Source organism: Thalassophryne amazonica, chromosome 15 (genome assembly GCF_902500255.1).
Source record: "Thalassophryne amazonica chromosome 15, fThaAma1.1, whole genome shotgun sequence".
Classification (NCBI taxonomy): domain Eukaryota; kingdom Metazoa; phylum Chordata; class Actinopteri; order Batrachoidiformes; family Batrachoididae; genus Thalassophryne; species Thalassophryne amazonica.
The window spans coordinates 61320332-61340596 of NC_047117.1; the positions used below are offsets into that span (position 1 = coordinate 61320332).

At 41.4% G+C, this 20265-nt stretch overlaps 1 protein-coding gene across 1 annotated transcript in view; it reads left to right on the plus strand.

Moving 5' to 3' along the window:
* LOC117525675 (serine/threonine-protein kinase N1-like) overlaps positions 1-20265 on the plus strand; it is a 125661-nt gene that overhangs the window by 8950 nt on the left and 96446 nt on the right. The gene's annotated exons all lie outside the window — the stretch shown is intronic.

Consider the following 20265-nt stretch of genomic DNA (forward strand, 5'->3'; position numbering starts at 1 on the left):
CAAGTGGATTCACAATATTGGAAGGGCTGGAAATAAGTGAAAGTTTAGTAAGTTCAAGCTGACATCAACCCACTGAGTTTGCAGCAGCCACATGGAAGAGACACAAACTGTTTTCCCCTCAAACTGCTTCCATGAAACTTTTTCAAACTTAGTGCACATAAACAATGTCATATGTGTATTTCTCCACTGTGAGATCAATAAAGTATATTTAATCTAAAACCACCAATGTAGTAGTTTTGTCCACAACTTCCAGCAAAACTGGTAAATTCAATAACAGTCAATATTTTGCTAACATTTTCTTATTTGCTTAGTGTCAGGGATGACCTGATACCATATTTTTCTATGGCCAAACACAAGTATGAATGTGAGTACTTCACAAAGTATGACTACTGCTACTACAGTATAGTTTTCTCTAAACAGGCATGCACATAACTGGTACTTGTGTGTGCTAATAATTTATGATGTGCAGCAGAAGTTGCCTGTTGGTGTGCAGACTGGTACAGTGTTTTTCTGGGTTTTTGTTTTCTCATGGTTTTTCTTTGTATTTCCCCCACATTCCCGTCATGGTTAGTCTCTTTTTGTGCATACAGTAAAACTCGCCTAAACTGTCATCGTATAAACCGGATATTCACACTCACCGGACAAAAGCAAAAGTCCCAATGCTTTTGTATTGTTTTCCATGTAATAAACAGTGTATATAATGGATTTTGTGTAACGGATTTTTGCTCACATCAGATAAAATGTTTCTCCCCATTGTAATGTATTTCCATTAAAAACCCTTCGCATATACCGGACAAAGAGGTCTGGTCATGCCCAATAACAGAGGTACAAAATGAAGTTCAGCACTGACACATGCTAATTTGTGGAAAGTGGGTACCCTATTTCCTTGATTAAAAGATCAGCCGTTTATTTTTTCAAACCATGCTCAGACACGGGACCTAAACGACACAGGCCATAATTCAAGGCCGGTGATTATTAACAAAATGCTGCTTATTACCTGCACTGTAATATGGTAACTTTCACACACATCCCTGGGTGTGATGAACCAAAGATGACCGCTTTAGATCACAGCCTTTTGTGTGACTGTAAACCTGTGCACTTGCTAAATCTGAGACCGCAAAGTTCTGTAATTTGTCACTTTTGCGTTTTCACTCCTTCCTCTTCGTCATATTCTTGATGTTTTTGCAGTGCACAAGCTGATTCCTTTTCGATCATGGATCAGATGTGTTTGACAGAAAAGTCCACAAATGTGGCCAACTTCATATTACAAAGTCAGAAAAAGATGCTCAAATGACCCACAATTCATGGAGAAAATTGTACATACTGTATCCTTGGTTTGAAGGTTGATGATTGTATACAGAAGTGGAGCTTGTTGAGGGACAAATTAATCCAGAAAAAGCAACTGTTCCTGCAGTAAATTGCATAAAGACGTGGCAAAGAATTTTAAAAGGGTAACGCGCACGTCAACACCATTGCATGACCACAGAGTTACGGGGCTGGAGAAGCATAAATCAGGCTTTAGGAATTTAAGGTACCACTCCGCAGCTGTCTTAGAAGAGAGAGTGACTCGACCAAATGTATCTTGTAACATAATGTCCGGCGGTTAAGGCAGGCATGCATTTATTTATTTATTTTTTTCAGACAAAGTTTTGATCCGGTCATCAAATGAAGTAGGTCTTGATTCAAGGTCAGGCTTTTAATCAAGGAAATACGTAAGCCTAAATAGAGCTGGGGATTCCCCGTAGATCAGAGAACGCCTCCTGGCTGTAACTAATATTTCGCTGGTCCACCTGAATCCATTATATATGATTTTTACTGCATCACTTTATTCAGCACTTTGTTCATTTAGATTTTCCTCATCTTGTTTTTCACATGTATTTGGGTTTATTTCATACCAGCATTGTGTGCACACCTTTTGCACATAGAACAACCAAATGGTTTCCTTTCTGCTTGTTCTGCGTGCACCTCCTCCTTGCGCAGGGAGGGCAGTGAACAGGTGTCTTTTACTTTAGGTTTATGTGCTCTCCATTCTTTTATTTTCTCCCTCCTGTCTGTGTGTTTCTGTCCGCCTCTTGAGTCCCCTCACACCTCTCTCCTCGTATTCACGGCACATTTTCTGTGATTCTGGCTGGCTGTCCTTTTTGGTTATGTGGTCTTTTCCCATGTGTGTGTGGTGCAGCGGACAGGTGTCCCTTGGGTTACTTTTAAGTTATGCATGCTTGCGGCTTTTAGTTCTCCTCCTCTAGTGTGTCTTTTTCTCTGCGCTCTTTTGTGTCTCCTCTGGTTCTCCTTGTTATCCCAAGTTAAGGCTTCATTAGTTATTTCCCTTGTGATCCTGGCCCATGTTGTTTGTCAGCGCACAGTTCCCTTGTGGAATACCATTTCTGGCAGTAATTCTCATGAGGCCCTCGTGCCTCAGTGTTTCCACTGTTGATGGGAATATGTCTTTTCATAAGGTGTGTGTGACTCCTCATATGGGTGCTAGAGCGTTGCAGTTGATGGCAGTTTCTTGCCGGTCCCATTGAGTATTCCAGTCGTGTTTCCCTTTGAGTTGTTAATGTAGTCATGTTTCCCAGATTCTGATCATTCCGTGTTCGACCTCCACTGGCTTCTGCGATTGTGATTGTGACTCTGACTCTGCCTTTGCCTCTTGTCTCTAGTAACAATTGTTTGAATTATTCCTTTTGTGAAATACATGGACACTGGGTATGCACGTTTTGAGACAGTTGCCTTAGGTAGAGATTATTAGTTTTCAATCTTGTCTCTCCTTGTTTTGGAAGGGTCAGTTTGATTTTTGGGAATGGGTTGCTCTTTTGCATTTTTTTCTGTTTTGGCACTGCAGATCTGTATGGATTTTTATTTATTTTAATTACGAATAATCACTTTGAATCCCTGTGTAATGAACTGTTGCTCTCTGGTGGCCCAGCCATTGTACTTCAGAGCTGCATTTTTTATTTATTTATTTATTTTAATTTAATTTTTTTTTTTTTTTTAAGTCAGGATTTGCACCTGAGCTCTCCAACTTTTGTTAATAAGTAATTTCAGTTTAGGTTAAAATAAAGCCTTTGAATTTGTAAGAAAAAATAATCAAATTAAAAACCAAATTAACAAGGATTTATTTTCTATACACCATTTAACATGTATCACCACACCTTTGAGCATTTAATTCTCTTTGCCATTGTCAGTTCTGTGTGTTTGAGAGAACACACAGGGTGTTCTGTAGACCTCCTACACAGGATTGTCTCAGTGTACTAATCTGGGGAAGCATACAGAAACATTTCTGCTGCTTTGAAGGTCCCAATGAGCACAGTGTATTCCATCATCTGTAAATGGAAGAAGCTCGGATCCACCAGGACTCTTCCTAGAGCTGGTCACCCGTCTAAAATGAGTGATCGTGGTAGAAGGTCCTTAGTCAGGGAGGTGACAAAGAGCCGGATGCTCACTCTGTCATAGCTCCAGCATTCCTCTGTGGAGAGAGGAGAACCTTCAAGAAGGACAACTATCAGGCCTGTATGGTAGAGTGGCCAGACAGAAGCCACTCCTTTAGTAAAAGGCACATGGCAGCCCAACTGGACTTTGCCAAAAGGCACCTGAAGGCCTCACACACCATGAGAAGCAAAATTTTCTGGTCTGACGAGACAAAGATTGAACTTATGATGCCTGGCACCATGTTTCATGTTTGGATGAAACCATGCACCATCACTACAGTGAAGCATGGTGGTGACGGCATCATGCTGTGGGGATGTTCCAGCAGCAGGAACTGGGGAGTAGTCAGGATTGAGGGAAAGATGATGCAAACAATAATAATAATAATAATAATAATAATAATAATGCAACAATGTACAGAGACATCCTGGATTAGGGCTGCAGCTATTGAATATTTTTGGAATCAAATATTCTATCGATTATTTTATCGATTAACCAAGTAATTGGATAAAAAGTACTTGTATTTTTAAACAATATCAGTAGTGGCAGGGCTCTCCCTAAGCACTGGCACAATGTTGCTGTGCCATCATGCAGATTTTTAAGTTTAGGGTGTTCCCTCTCTCTGTTTTGCAGGGTTATTAATTTTTTCATATTAAGAGTTTTGGATCTTTGCCAAACCATAAGCTCAGGCAGTCTGTGAAATCTTCAGTGATTCTTTTTTTCCTTCTTATTGCATATTTCATTTGCACTTTTTATTACTGTGATTTATTCAGTGTTTAGTGTATATTTCTACATGCTGTACAGAGTGTAGCTCAAACCAAGGTCAAATTCTTTGTTTTCTGTGGATACTTGGTGAATAACACAGCCTTTGAAAAACAGCTGTGGATTGCAGCGTTTCCACAAAAGCTGCCTGTTGATTAAAAACTCTTACCAAATCTGAATTAAAGCTTTTTTATAATCATTAAACATGACTCATTTAAAGTGCGCGTCCTTTTGCTTCATCTGTGGAGGTGGAGAACGGCTAGTGGAGCAAAACATGTTTTTAAAAAAAATATATACAAACAAACTGCTTCACTTTAAATGCGCAATAAGTCCGTTTCAGACGATCCGTGTGGACCCTTTCTCTTAAAAGGTTTTTTAGTCAGCGTGTGGCTTTGTAAACTTGTAGCATCGCCGGCTCCATTGATTAGCACTATGGTCTTCTTCAGTGTTTTTTGTGGGAGCGTTACAGCCCCACATACAGTCCTGGCGTATGTAGTACAGCTTTAAATGAAGCCTCGAGGCAAAGAATTTGCACTCTTGATCTCAGACTGGGGTGAGGGTTCATCTTTCAACAGGACCATGACCCTCAGCACACAGCCAAGATATCAAAGGAGTGTAGAAGACACAACGTGAAGCAATTTAACTTAAATGTGTTACATTTCATATTTGTTATATTTCATGCCATTTTATGTTCTGTCTCCGTCATAATGTTTCAAAGGTTAAAAACAAATTAATATTTGATGGACATGGCATGTGCTCTCTCCTTCAAAACTGACACACAGTAGCTTTAATCCAGTGAGGCAGAGAGCTGTGTCAAACAATTTAACACTGTGACAGAGTGTAAATGTAAGGTGACACACTGTAGCTATAATCCAGTGAGGCAGAGTTTTTCTGTCATTTTGCCAGTTTTTTTTTCTGCCCACATTTTTTTGAGTGAGATTCCATTCCTTTTTTTTTCTATCCCTCCAGTACAAAATACTGGGGGGGGGGGGTCTAGTCTGTCTGTCTCTGTTTTTGCTTGTTAGCACAATATCTCAGGAACCACTTGACCAATTTCATTAATACGAGGTCTATTAGAAAAGTATCCGACCTTATTATTTTTTTCATAAACCATATGGATTTGAATCATGTGTGATTACATCAGACATGCTTGAACCCTCGTGGGCATGCGAGAGTTTTTTCACGCCTGTCGGTTACGTCATTCGCCTGTGGGCAGTCTTTGAGTGAGGAGTCGCCCACCCTCTCGTTGATTTTTTTTTTTTTTTTTTTCCCCATTGTTTAGGAATGCCTCAGAGACTGCTGCTTTGTTTGATCAAAATTTTTTCAAAACTGTAAGGCACAACTGAGTGGACACCATTCGATAAATTCAGCTGGTTTTCGGTAAAAATTTTAACGGCTGATGAGAGATTTTGGTCAGGTAGTGTCGCCGTAAGGACGGCCCACGGCGCCTGACGGCGATCTGCGCTTCGAGGTGGCAGCGTCTCACCTTTTCAAGTTGAAAACTTCCACATTTCAGGCTCTGTTGATCCAGGAAGTCGTCAGAGAACAGAGAACTTTCAGAAGAAGTCGACATGAGGAGTTTATTCGGACATTCCATTGTTAACGGACATTTTGTAATGAAAGAACGTGTGGGCAGAGTTGCATGTCGGGCCGGACCCAACCGCGGGGGGTCGCGATAGGAAAAACACCTCCGTTGGAAACCTTAACGGGCAAGTTGGAACATGCCCAAGCTGTTAAACAATTTCTCAGTTTCTCACTTGTTGAAAGCCATCAAAAGCCGCCTGAATTTACAAATGGTTTTCAACACAGAGGTGTTTTTCCTGTCGCGACCCACACAGATTCGCCGAGTCGTCATGGAAACGACTGCTCTGTGGGAAGTCCTTACACCGACAGAAACACCCCATAATCTCTCATCAGCTGTTAAACTTTTCACCGAAAACCAGCTTAATTTCTCGAATAGTGTCCACTTGGATATTCCTCACAGGTCCAGAAAAAATGTTGATAAAGCAATGTGCGCCGTCTCGAGCAGCGTGTGAAACAAAGGAATTCAGCCGAGAGGGCGGGACCACATCTCACTCAAGGCCTGCCCACAGGGAAATGACATCACCGTCGCGTGAAAAAACTCACGCATGCGCACGAGGGTTCAAGCATGATTGGTGTAATCGCACGTCATTCAAATCCATATAGTTAAAAAAAATAAAAGGGTCGTTTATTATCTAATATGTTGTGAAAGTGTAGGAACACGGACCCACAACAGGGGGCGCAAATGAACGGACAATGGAGGAAGTCAAATAACAACACTTTACTGTTGTGAAGAAGCACAACCAATACGGCGAATTACAATTGTAGACAAGTAGTCAATTTACAAAAAATGTGTCACGTGGGCAGGCTCGAAGATAAGAGACGTCCGTCCAAAGCAGAACCGGAACCACACGATTTCCTCCACCACCGAACCCCGGGAATACTGGAGCCGCCAAGTCCCGAACACCCAGGTGGCCACTGCCTCCGCTTGTCGGATCTGGTACTGCTGGCGAGGAACAAAAACAGTTAGATGTGGGTGCGTGTGCACCAGCAACACGTATGGTGGGAAAACCACCTCCACCTCTCGTCGGAAAAAGAAACAGAATATCTGCTGTCCAACACACACAAGCAACAGATATTCCTGTCAGGAAGTCAACACAGTCAGCTGAGATCGTTACCTCCTTGGTAGAGCGATATCTCGGCAAAGAGGTGGAGATATCGTCCTGCTGATATACCACTGTTGATCAGATGATTGGTGACAGCTGTCGTAGGCGATAAGTGACAGCTGTCACCCCGGCTGCTCCTGTGAGGCGGCAGCGCCCTCTGGTGCCTGGAGCCTGCACTCCAGACAGGGCGCCCTCTGGTTGTGATGGGCCAGCAGTACCTCCTCTTCAGCGGCCCACACAACATAATAGACCGTATTTAGCACAAGGATTTACTCCCCAGACACTTTGTATTACTGATTTGTGGGGACTGGGGGGATGTCATCTTCTGATGACTTGTTAATTTTATTTATATAACAATAGAACTCCTTTTTATAATTGTCTTATTTGAACAAAAGCTGAAACTGATTTCATTGTCAAATCTGCTGCTTAAAGGATAAAAACTAGATGAAAAACTTTCTGAATTTTTCTGCATTTTTTCATAACACATGGGGGGCAGCACAAGCTCTTAAAAAGAAAAAAAAGAAAAAAAGAATTCATCTGCGCTGCAAAACCGTGTGTGGAGAATTGGCAAATTGGCACCCCATGCACCTGGTTGAGAAGATGCACAGAAGTGAAAAGGGGAGGGAGGGCGCATGGTGGAAGAAAAGTCTCTTTATTCACCTTATTCAGGAAGTCAGGGTGGGTGGCTCCATTTTGTCAAACAACTTCCGATTTGCCACTGAGTTGATGATTAGCTACGTGGGAACACAGTACGCCAGAAATGTCCAAACATGAGCAACATTCATTGTTCAGTTCGTGGGTGCCACAACAACTGGAAGGAGAGGGAACTATTGCTTTCAGAACGTTTTGAACATGGAAAGGAGCGATCTGAGTGCTGTGGATGAGCATTTAACTTTTTCCCTCCTCCATTGAAAGACGAGGATCTCCGGTGCTGGCTAAAGGCGCTGAATTTGAAAAATCCACACAGACGTCCCTATGTCTGTTCTTTTCATTTTATGGAGAAAAACCCACACCACTGGATCTTTACCCAGAGAAATGATTGAACTATAATGCTTCGTTGAAGAAGCCACAGCGGATGCTCGTGAGACAAACGGGTAAGCTGTGTTTATAGCATTAGCTGCTATCTTATTTACTAATTTTCTGGCGTTTGATACAACCAAGCACTGCATGAAATAACACCATACGTATATTAACATTATGTAATCTTGGCATTATGGTGGTACTACTTATCGGGTAGTATTTTAACTTGATTGTGCTTTTATATGAGCTTCAGTGGCACTGTGTGGCACAAAGCTCGTAGTTCCTCATAGCGAAACTGTCCACGCCTAGTGACAACACAAAGTACTTAAAAATAATCAAGGGCCACTTTTTCATTTCTTCTTTCCTCTCTGTTATGACCCGTGGGTGAGCCAGAGTCGATCCCTTTGAGCTTTTCAAAAAGGTTTTTGTTTCTACCCATCTAATATCTTCCATTTTTCTATATTGAAAACACCGCTCACCGGAAGTCCTAAGACAAAATGGAAATGCCTCTGTTGTAAAAGTAGGCGGGGCTGAATAAGGTGAATACAGACAGTAGCGGCGTGATGAGCCGGGTGATTCTTATGAGCGTGGTACAGCTCATAGTAGAAATCAAAAACCATTGTATGCATGATTTTTTTTTCCCTCCCTTTATATTAAATATGATTTAATTTCTGCAAGTGACTTTTTAACCTCTTGAAATAGGTCAAGGTTAGCCATCTTTGAACTTGTCCTGTGAATTTGAAGACTGTGGCAGTAACAGGACTGGACTTATGCTGAGCACAGGCGCACAGACACACCATGGCCATATTTGATAGCCTTGGGTAAAAATGGCTCTTTAGCCCCTTTTACACCGGGGCTGCTCCCAGTTGCTTCCTGTGGTGTCATGACGACGTAGGAATATCTGCGTCAGGTGCGTGCAGCAGGGGGCAGAGAGGAGGTGAGAACGCAGCCTGCAGGTTCTCTGCACAGAAGAAGTCAGAGTGCACAGTTTGGATGCAGACAGACTGTGCACTCTGACTTCTCTTCTACTTTATATTTGTTCTTGTGCAGAGCTGCAGGGCTGTGCTCTGAGTACTGTTATAGTTTCTTTCCTCCTTTGACCACGAGATGCACGCGCGAACCGTCCGTAAGCAAATGTGGAGTTGTCTGGAGTTCTCCTTGATGTTGACATGTCCTGTCTCAGGACTTATGTCCTTTTTGTCCTTTTTTAACAGTGATGTGAGAGTTTGAGCAGAGAACAAGGAACTAATGCCTGCAGTCAGGCTTTTTTTTTTTTTCTTTTAATTGTTCACATGCGTGCACGTGAACGAACGTCCATGAGTGGACTAGAGATGTCCTGACTTTTTACTGGATATTCCTGGCAATCAGTCTGTGAGCAGGACTTTTATGGATTTTATTTAAACACATTTGTGAGAGAAGAAGCTGCTGCTGCCTCACAGTGCCTCTCTTCACCAGACAGCTCCACACAGAGAAGGAGCTGAGCTACAGTCAGCATTTTTTTTCTGTGGTCTTTTTTTTTTTTTTTTTTTTTTTTTTTCTCAGCATGTAGTTTTTAGTGCATTAAGTACACAGTATAAAAACAATCCTGCGTGATTTATACTGCGGGAACAATGGAACACAGCAGGAATCATAAACTGGCTTCCAAGTCACGCCGGGTAACGCCTCTTTGCCCAGAGTTACGCCTCTTTGCCCCGACTTGCGCTGGAACCACTTCCTTTCTGCGTCAAGCACAGGACGGCAAAAAAATTAAACAGGTTTAATTTTTCGGCGCCCGACTTGCTTCCTCCTTTGCGCCCCTCGCGCTGTTGTGGTGCCGAGCTGCATCGTGTCACTACTGAGTTGCTTCCACGCAGCGTCGTCATAATGACGCATGGCGCAACTGGGAGCAACCCGGAGCACCCCCGGTGTGAAAGGGACTTTAGTCCAAATTTGTTTTTTTTTTAGGGGGGGGGTGCTTGGAGGAGTCTCACCTGGGGAGTAATTCAGTGTAGAGGCGCCACTGTATGATGTGAATACTGTATTTCGACTTGCTATGTGTGATCCTATTATTATGCATGTTGGCTATTTGAGCACAGGGTGTGGTGGGTGCGATGTGTTGTATACACCCCCCGCTTCAGTCACTCTTCAAGAACACTTTTTGGCTTTCCTCTCCTAAACTGTGATAATCTGTTTAGTTTTTTCATATACTAAAATATTTCTACACTCCCTAGATGGTGACACACAGGTTTTAGCTAGTAAGGCTCCCTGACTGATCCATGTCCATTGACGTCAGGTTTGTTTGTATAGCTCATAATTTGAACAGGATGTGTTTGCGGTAACTTTGTATACCGTTTACTTGTGGTCAGATGTTTAAGACTGTTCATCATGGACATGAATGCCATGAGAGTGGTAGGCTCTCACTGATGTGTTTTATCCTGCTACTATGATTATAAAGTTTTTCAGCCTTTGAAAAATAAATATTGCTAAGCTAGCCCGTTTTGCTGTCACTGTCTGCCTCAGCAATGCGTTCAAAGCAGAGATTACTGAATGATAAAACACATGGTTAGTGAAATAGACACCACTAATTCTAATCTACTGTTTATTACAAACCATACTAAAAAGTGGGATCAGATGTCTCAGTTCATGTTATTAGCTGGACGAACATTGAATTTATCTGCGTGAGCTGCCCCGCGTCCTTGAGAGCACAGTTACAGGGTGTGGATGGGTTTTAAGGTGAAACTTTACCTTCTATATTTCCTTTTACTAGGATAAATCTTCCCTCTTTGTCTCTCATTTCAAAGATCTTTTCAAAATTTAGCCTGTTAGAAATAAGGATAGCAACTCCTCTTCTACATCCTGTTTTATAGGATGAAAAAATAAATTAGTGAAGCCCATGTGTGTCAGTTTTCTATGTTAATTGCCATTTACGTGTGTTTCCTGTACGTATACTAAATGGGTTTGTTCCTTCTTCCTTTTTGACAGGATTTTACTGTTTGATTGGATTCAACAGCCCATTAACATTATATGAGTTGAATTTCACTGTGCCACTAGTCATATGAGTTAATCTGCATATGTAACATTGATATTATCAAAACAAAAATAACAAGTCTCCTCCCTGAACAGTCCAGAAAAAAAAAACAAAAAAAAACCAAAAAAAAACACACGAAAAGAAACAAGTGAAAGAACAAGTGTGACTCCAAGGTTGGAGTCTCTGACCCTGAACTAAGCTAAAGAGAACCTTTAGTTGCTACCTGTGGGATGAGGGCCCCCAAAGCAGTCTCTGTCCATCATCCGGAAACGAAACATCATATTCCTCCCATGTATATATTCTCATTTGGATAAGGGAGAAGGATAGATATACCAATAATACAGTTCATACTGATCCATGCAAGTTACCTAAATATGGTTTAAATCTGATTCTCTTTCGCTCACCCACTTAATCAGAGTTTATAATTTTTCACCCCCTTAATCAGAGTTTATGGTTTTTCTCCTATGAGGGTGGGACTTGTCTCCTGAACGGACGCAGTTTCTCTCTGATATTCTTCTGTCGCTCCTCCCCCATCTTCCTCTGTCCATGACCTCCCACCGTGAACAGCTGCTCGACCAGGCTCTTTCTCGGTGTGACAACAGAGACAGGCAGTCCTCTGTCCTTCATATCTTCGGTTGCTTCCACCACTGTCTGGTACAGTCTCGCCTTGTCCTTGTAGAATACTTTTAGCAGGGAACAGGGTCTGTGCAGGGGAGCTGCTTGCTGTATTTTGTCCTTTGTTAGACTCTGCAGCTGAGTTTTTCTTTTGTCTATCCTTTTTCCCCATCTTCGCCTCATCCACACTTTCTGGTATTTGTCGAAAATGTCTTATTTGGCTATTATTATGAGGCAAGATTAATGATTCGTTGCGGAGAGGCTTGTTTAGGCTGCCATTCGGTGTGGTGACGTCACCGGAACCAACATCCCATAATTCTCATGACCTCATAACCATACACTCAGGCATTCCACTTTCCATTGAACCCCTCCTTCTCCTTAGATACACACATCCTTTTGCTGTCGGGGGAGTGAGGCCTATTGACTACCACATGCACAGCAACTCCTGCTGGCCTCGGTCACGCCTGAAGTGTGTAGAAAACAGCAACATCAGGAGGATGTTCAAGCATGAGTACCCTAGGTTAGCTTAACAGAATAATGCTATAAACATTTTGGCCCTATACCCTTCCGTCACCCTACTACTTCACTCTTTCCCTTCATTTCGCACAGACATAATTGTACAAAATGAAGGAAAAGGGTGAAGTGGTTGGGTGAAAAGAGGGTATTGGGATTAGACCATTACTTTCCATCATTGGGTTGTTTATTATTATTATTATTATTATTATTACTACAGTGCCCAGACTTCATGGCCCACATGTATCAATCCCATTGCTCAGCATTGTTATGGTGTTTAATAACCACTAATTTGGTTAATCATCTCTACAACTGCCATAAGATTGTTCCAAGAAGCAATAACTTAAAGGTGTACAGCCTTTGGGTTTTTAAAATTTAAGTCATAAAAAGAGGGTTTTTTTTTGGCACCGCTATAATTTTGTTCCATGACATTTAAGTAAGGGATTCATAATATTATATTGCCAATATGATAAAAATTCATGCCATCTGGAAACAATTTAACATTTCAACCCCCGATGGGTAGAATTTCAAGCAGTCAGATGCCATATGACCTACACTTGGTCGCAACGTCATAGATCACGTGGCCATACCTGAGATGGACTGGTGTCCTGTCCAGGGAGAGTCATTGACTGTAAACAGCTTCATGCTACACAATCCAAGGATAGGCACTGACACCAGTGGGCCTCAGGGCCTACATAGGGCTTACTTGTTGTTCTTTTAATAGCAGCTCTTTTGCTCTGCAGGAATATAAATTTGTGCCATACCCATTGCCATTTCTCCAATCACAGAGTTGGTGATCATAGTTTCCCAGATCAGTCTCAATGACTACAATAATCTCAGATGATTTACTCTAGTTTGCCTAATCAAATGCTCACCTGGGTTTGATGAACCAAATAAACTGAATTGGCATGACTGGGATTAGCAGAAACTGCCTCCTGGACTTTATCTTGGATATTTTAAGCGACACACAAAGAATTGAGCCTAAGTTGCATTTTATTCTGTTTGCACAGTTTTTTTTTTAGACCAGGTTCACTTCCAATACAGATCTGGGACTTGAGCAATAGAAAATAAGTCCAATTCAAATAAAGTCACAAACATTAGTCTTAATATGTGCCATTATGCATTTGAAAACATTTGGCCAAAAACTCTTAACATCCTGAAGATGTTTTAGATTAAGTGTTGATTCCAGGAATCCTACTCATGTAGTCGTGTAGAATTATACCTGGATAGAAGGTAATTTGTTATTTTTGTTTTAGTGGAGTGTTTCTTCCAGTGTTGTTTCAGAGACCGTCCACGTTCAAGAGGAAATGTATAGTTGCCTCTCTCTAATGCAGCCTGACCAAACTATCTCAGATGAATGGTTCTGTAGCGGTAATATTCGTGAGTGTAAAGTGATCCACCATGTTGCTCTTCTGTTAGTGCACGCCTCTGTCTTGTTTACTCTCCAGCTCTCATCTGTCCAGACTACACACCACCTGCTGGCCTCCCCCAATCTTTTCTCTGCTATGGTTGGATCTCGAGAGCCGTCTTCCAGTGTAGACAATTCGAAGAGAAAAGTGTGTGTATGTGCGTGCCGTGCACACATACTTCTAGTTTAAATTTGGTTTATTGCTTTAATAAAACAGTCACACTGTCCATCATTACTTTACTGTAAATAAAAAAACATTTTACACTCGACCTTTTGAGGATTTTGGTTGGCATTAAGGCTGTAAATATCAAATATTTATGTTGTTGAGTATTCTACCAGTAAAGGTTATGATATATCTACTGTTCAATTGCATAAGTGCAGAGGAGGTGGTTCAGTGGATAAAGAGCTGACCTCCTAATATGTAAACCTGGCTTCAAATCCCCTTTGTGCTACCTGTTTGTGTCCTTGGACAAAGCACTAATCAGTCCACCCAGCTGTAAGACGAGTGCTGGCCTTGGCTGGGAAGTAACTTGTAATGGAGTGGTACTTTGACGTTTGGTACTTTGACATTTCCCATATGCCCCTGGGGCCCCCTGCGCTTCCCAGAATGCACCGTTGTGCCAGCAGAGTTCCGGCGTCTCACAGTGCATGTAAACGATGGCTAACAAGGACGTGGATGGCGTTGATCCAGTGAATTCATGGATCAACTTCAGATGAATTTTAAGTGAATTAAGCTAAAGTTTCCAGAGTTACATTTGGCATCATGTCATGTTAAAAAGCTCCTTTAAAAGCTGTGTGTTACCGCTAACACTTGTACATTTTATTGCACAACAAGGACAATACTGACCCTAACTTGTATCACAAATACCAGCCTTGTAAGGTTTTGAAAGGGCAAGGTTTAATGTACTGGATTAAGTTCCATCACAATCCATGAAGTCCCTGTGGCTTATTGTGTATAATATTTTTAGAGATCCAGGAACCCGGTGGCCACAATTGTAATCATAACACGCCCAAATTCAAGCTTGTCTGAGGTTTTTGACCTTGTGTACCAGTTACACAACTTGAAATTGACTACTAAAAATTTCACTTAGACCACACTGAGTCAGAAAAGTGTCTTTCAAAGTCAAATATTTTTGTGAAATAAATTGACATGTAAATTGCAGTGTCAAGTAGTCAGTTGTAGCAACAGTTTTCTTCCAGACACAGCCATATACATCATCTTACACACACACACACACCACTCTTTCTCTCTAAAGTCTGAGTGAGGAATTCACACTTGTTATCGAACACAACTACAGTGGGGAAAATAAGTATTTGACCCCCTGTCAGTTTTGCAGGTTTTCCCACCTACAAAGAACGGAGAGGTCTGTAATTTTTATCGTAGGTACACTTCCACTGTGAGAGACAGAATCTTAAAAAAAAAAAATCCAGAAAATCGCATTGTATGATTTTTAAATACTTAATTTGCATTTTGTTGCATAAAATAAGTATTTGATCCCCTACCAACCAGCAAGAATTCTGGCTCTCACAGACCTGTTGATTTTTCTTTAAGAAGCCCTCTTATTCTGCACTCTTTACCTGTATTAATTGCACCTGTTTGAACTTGTTACCTGTATAAAAGACACCTGTTCACACACTCAGTCAATCACACTCCAAACTGTTCACCATAGCCAAGACCAAAGAGTTGTCTAAGGACACCAGGGACAAAACTGTAGACCTGCACAAGGCTGGGATGGGCTACAGGATAACAGGCAAGCAGCTTGGTAGAAGACAACAACTGTTATGATTATTTATTAGAAAGTGGAAGAAACACAAGATGACTGTTAGTCTCCCTCAGTCTGGGATTCCATGCAAGATCTCACTTTGTGGGGTAAGGATGATTCTGAGAAAGCACAGAATTACACAGGAGGACCTGGTCAGTGACCTGAATAGAGCTGGGACCACAGTCATAAAGATTACATTAGTAACACATGATGCTGTCATGGTTTAAAATCCTGCAGGGCAACAAGATCCCCCTGCTCAAGCCAGCACATGTCCAGGCCCATTTGAAGTTCACCAGTAACCATCTGGATCAGGGGTGGGCAATCATGTGCCATGAAGGGCCGAGACCCTGCAGGTTTTCCTTGCTACCAGTCACCTCAGCAGGTGATTTCATTAATGATCAGGTGTTTATGCTCAAGAGAGAAGCTAATCAGCAACCCACCTGCTGAGGTGATTGGTTGCAAGGAAAACCTGCAGTGTCTCGGCCCTCGTTGCCCACCCCTGATCTGGATGATCCAGAGGAGGCATGGGAGAAGGTCATGTGGTCAGATGAGACCAGAATAGAGCTTTTTGGAGTCAACTCCACTTACCATGTTTAGAGGATGAGAACAACCCCAAGAAAACCATCCCAACCGTGAAGCATGGGGGTGGAAACATCATACTCTGGAGGTGCTCTTCTGCAAATGGACAGGACGACTGCACCGTATTGAAGGGAGGATGGATGGGGTCATGTATTGCGAGATTTTGGCAAACAACCTCCTTCCCTTAGTAAGAGCATTGAAGATGGGTCATGGCTGGGTCTTCCAGCATGACAATGACCCCAAACACGCAGCCAGGGTAACTAAGGAGGGGCTCCATAAGAAGCATTTCAAGGTCCTGGAGTGGCCTGGCCAGTCTCCAGACCTGAACCCAATAGAAAATCTTTGGAGGGAGCTGAAACTCCAAACCTGAACGATTTAGAGAAGATCTGTATGGAGGAGTGGACCAAAATCCCTGTTGCAGTGTGTAAAAACTTGGTCAAAAACTACAGGAAATGTCTGACCTCTGTAATGGCAGACAAATGTTTCTGTACCAATTGTTAAGCTCTGTTTTTCTAGGGGTCAAATACTTATTTTATGCAACAAAATGCAAATTAATTATTTAGAAATCATCTTTTTTTTTTTTTTTAGATTCTGTCTCTCACAGTTCAAGTGGACGTACAATAAAAATTACAGAGCTCTCCATTCTTTGTAGGTGGGAAAACCTGAAAAACTGACAGGGGGTCAAATACTTATTTTCCCCACTGTACAGTGACCATCTACATCTATAGATCTTTATGATGTTGATACAGATGTTTATACATTGCAGCATTAATAAGATACTTATTTTATGTGGGCTCAGTATGTGATTGTTAAAAAATTAATAGAATGTGCTTTTGCATTGCAAATGTATACACATATATTTGATATCATGTTTATTTTTTCCTTACTGTGCAGGAATATGGATGGTCAACAGAGTTTGTGTGTTTGGCACAGAGTGTACTTTTGCGATATAAATAGAATATGGCCGTTATTACAATGGCAAACACTGCACTGACAGTCTCCTGATAATGGATTGGAGATCAAATTACTCTGATAGCATAGATTGTCCTTTGAGAATTTGCAGCCATGGCATAAAAATAAGGCCCAAGTGGCATGATGTTTTTAAAGCTGGATGGGCATGTGAGTAGTACTGCTGGTCTCAACCGAGTGGCAACCTCCTGTGATGAAAAATGAAACCAGCGTGGAAGAGACAAATCTTGCAGTCCCTTGAATGGTCACTTCCCATAGAATTGACCATACCAATCCCCCACTTTACAGCAGAAATAAATGTTTAAATGTTGCCAGCTTGGTACATAATACTTCTTATGGTCTTGATAGGTAGTCTCCCTGTTTATTACAATGACATGGTAGGATGGAGGTTAAACTCACTAGTTTATTTTAAGCCAAAAATATATACATTTTTGGGTGTAGTTGCTTTGCGTTACCGCTGTGTGATTGACTCAGGACTCTCATTAACAATGGTTGTTAGCTGCTGGGATTTCACCATTTTATTGCAAATATGGCTTAGTGGGAAATTAATTGTAAAAACGGAACATCCAAGTAGACTGTGGTCCAGTACTTCCACTGAGTGAAATTTTAGTATCATTTAACCTGTCACCGCCATTGGAACCAGGTTCCCATTAATTAGCAAGTAGCTTGGTGACATTAGGTTCAGTGACTTTGTAACAGTTAGGCATTATGCTAATAATATGTTTCACACTTGCAACCAAGCCATTGCTTATAAAAAAAAAAACATCCAGATCCACAAAAAATGTTAAAAATACCCAACGTTAGCCTGTTCACCATAGCTTTGGTGGTGGTCGGGGGGGGGGGGGGGGGGGGTTTGGTTCAGCCTTTCCTCGTCAAGCTACTTTTGCCCACGCTGCTGGAGTTAGGTAGACTTATCATTTTTAACTGCCCTGTTTGAGCTTCAAAACAAGCTCTTCGGAAAATTTATACTTGTAGGTGGCGTCACGAAGGGTTTATCTAATCTGTGTTTTCAACTTGCTTTGAATTTATTTTTATCACTATTTTTGTGAAAGCACTACAATATTTGAAAGTCAAAACAAGGACTACTGAAAGGATGTTAAATTGTTGTTGTTGTGTTTTTTTTTTTTACTTTGAAAATACTTTTCGAAATCAATCCATACTTACTTTTGTTTTTTTTTTGGGGGGGGGGGGGGGGGGTTGGTTGGTATGTAACAGTTTCTTTTTTGAACAATTTCTTTCAAGATCACCCTTGCCCATTCTCCATGTAATGTGGAGTTACATCAGGAAGGGCATCTGGCATCAAACATACCCCAAATCCATATTGGATCTGCTCTGGTGACCCCAAATGGAGCGAAGCTGAAAGAATTTACTTAGAATAGATAGAATAGAATACAACTTTATTGTCATTGTGGACACAATGAAACTTGATTTTAGTAGCCAAATCATCAAGAAAAGCAGCATATCATAAAGACAACATATCCCATTACTTTATGAAGGAAGGAATGACAGCTGACAAGGTAAAACCTTTTAAATCATTCTAAAGTCAGTTTTAAGCAAAAACAAGGTGATAATCGGTGAGTTGCTACTGATTCTTTGAGATGACGGAGTAGTGAATGCAGCAGCCGCGGCTGTTGCGCTCTGATCACTTCCTCCGTCTTTTAAGATGAAATAATGCTGAATTTATGTGGAAATGATTGTTGTACAAAAGATTCAGTTATCTGTTGCTGAGATAGATGATGACTCTAGTGCAGCTTTAAGCAGAAATGAGGTGACAATTAGGGCTGTCACGATTAGGAATTTCTGGAGCCGATTAATTGTCAGGCAAATAATTGCGATTGAAGATTATATTGACTATTTTTTTTTTCTTTTTTCCCCTCTTTATATTCTACTATTGTAGTATAATTACACAACTCTGGAAGAACGTTTGGCTTCTGTGAGTGGAGAAACTGAGAATAGTGCAACATTTTTATTTTTATCTTCATTTTACAGAATTACAGAACTGCTATAAAGAAAAGTGTGAACATTTTATTGTGTTTTAAAACTTTGTGGAACAAACGCAAACACCAAACTCCCCATGTTTTTTTTTTGTTTTGTTTTTTTTGTATAAGTAAATCAGAATACAATAAGAGGCAACTCACTTTGAAATGAATAAAACATATAAACTCCCCATGTTTTTTTTTTTGTTGTTGTTGTTTTTTTGTATAAGTAAATCAGAATACAGTAAGAGGCAACTCACTTTGAAATGAATAAAACATATAGTTGCATCTTAACAGAAATCAGCAGCTTGTATTTTTATTCTGGCTCCAGTTCATTTTAGTGTGATGAAGTCTTTTTTTCTCCTTATCAGTCACGTTTTGTGCTTGAACATTACATTAAGCTCACGATTGAACAAATACACTCAACAAAAATATAAATGCAGCACTTTTGGTTTTGCTCCCATTTTGTATGAGATGAACTCAAAGATCTAAAACTTTTTCCACATACACAATATCACCATTTCCTTCAATTATTGTTCACAAACCAGTCTAAATCTGTGATAGTGAGCGCTTCTCCTTTGCTGAGATAATCCATCCCACCTCACAGGTGTGCCATATCAAGATGCTGATTAGAATCCATGATTAGTGCACAGGTGTGCCTTAGACTGTCCACAATAAAAGGCCACTCTGAAAGGTGCAGTTTTGTTTTATTGGGGGGGGGATACCAGTCAGTATCTGGTGTGACCACCATTTGCCTCATGCAGTGCAACACATCTCCTTCGCATAGAGTTGATCAGGTTGTCAATTGTGGCCTGTGGAATGTTGGTCTACTCCTCTTCAATGGCTGTGCGAAGTTGCTGGATATTGGCAGGAACTGGTACACGCTGTCGTATACGCCAGTCCAGAGCATCCCAAAATGCTCAATGGGTGACGTGTTGGGTGAGTATGCCAGCCATGCAAGAACTGGGACATTTTCAGCTTCCAAGAATTGTGTACAGATCCTTGCAACATGGGGCCGTGCATTATCCTGCTGCAACATGAGGTGATGTTCTTGGATGTTGGCACAACAATGGGCCTCAGGATCTCATCACGGTATCTCTGTGCTTTCAAAATGCCATCAATAAAATGCACCTGTGTTCTTCGTCCATAACAGACACCTGCCCATACCATAACCCCACCGCCACCATGGGCCACTCGATCCACAACATTGACATCAGAAAACCGCTCACCCACACGACGCCACACAAGCTGTCTGCCATCTGCCCTGAACAGTGTGAACCAGGATTCATCCGTGAAGAGAACACCTCTCCAACGTGCCAAACGCCAGCGAATGTGAGCATTTGCCCACTCAAGTCGGTTACGACGACGAACTGGAGTCAGGTCGAGACCCCGATGAGGACGACGAGCATGCAGATGAGCTTCCCTGAGACGGTTTCTGACAGTTTGTGCAGAAATTCTTTGGTTATGCAAACCGATTGTTTCAGCAGCTGTCCAAGTGGCTGGTCTCAGATGATCTTGGAGGTGAACATGCTGGATGTGG